Below are 884 nucleotides of genomic sequence, written 5' to 3'. Positions count from 1 at the left end.
TTACAAACCTGAATAGCCTTTAATAGTGTACTAATACATTGCATTTCATTTTAGCTCCACTATTCAGTTTTTGACTCTTAGATTAAAAGGAATGTTTTCACATTCTGGTGTTTGAAGACCAGGTCTCCCTTACAGATCTGATGGTGGTTCATATTCTTCCTAGAATCTCATGGAACTCAAATGATACTTTGACATTTAAAATGCAATAAAAGGGGGAGCTAGGTGGCACAATGGTTAAAGCACAAGGTCTGAAGTCAGGAGGACCTGAATTTGCTTTACGAATTTTCATGTCATCCTTGCGCAGGGCTCATGCTAATCTTCTCTATATCATTTCAATTTTAGTATATGTGCTGCTGAAGCAAGCACAGGACTTGAGTTCAAATATGACCCCAGATACTTACTAACCACATGACCCTGGGCAAGTCACTTAACCACCCCCTCCAAAAGAAAAAGAAACAGAAATACAATTAAAAAAAAAGTTTGTTTGGAGGTTAAGGAAAACAGTTGAGAAGACATTTGGGAGCACAGGAAATTTCCAAAGAGGGTATATGTGAGGGATATGTCATAGTTGGGAAGTTTTTGGATTTTCAGAGAACAATTTGAAGGCATTAGATGTCTTGGATATGCAGAAGAGATGGAACCAGGAGAAGAGTACCAAAACCCCCAAGAAACTTGGAGTGTGTTAAATTTTGCCAAATATATTATTTTCTTGGTAATGGTTCTTGCATCTTTCCCTTAGCCTAGAAATGAGGTATGATGAGCTGATGAACTCTGATTAATAGAATCTTGTGATTTCTGACATAGGTACATTCAACAGAGTAACAAAAAGCTCAGATTTGTCAAGGAGACAGATATCACTTCTGTGATGAATACATTATCATCAT

At 37.1% G+C, this 884-nt stretch overlaps 1 non-coding gene across 1 annotated transcript; it reads right to left on the bottom strand.

Annotated features, from left to right (window-relative positions):
* Nucleotides 1-259: 259 nt before the first annotated feature.
* Nucleotides 260-366, bottom strand: LOC122752205. Its single transcript, XR_006355995.1, has one exon. It is a non-coding gene; the product is annotated as a U6 spliceosomal RNA (small nuclear RNA).
* Nucleotides 367-884: the final 518 nt, after the last annotated feature.

Source organism: Dromiciops gliroides, chromosome 3, assembly GCF_019393635.1.
Source record: "Dromiciops gliroides isolate mDroGli1 chromosome 3, mDroGli1.pri, whole genome shotgun sequence".
Lineage (NCBI taxonomy): Eukaryota > Metazoa > Chordata > Mammalia > Microbiotheria > Microbiotheriidae > Dromiciops > Dromiciops gliroides.
The sequence above is the reverse complement of the archived record's forward strand: the minus strand, read 5'-3'. Positions and strand labels throughout refer to the sequence as shown.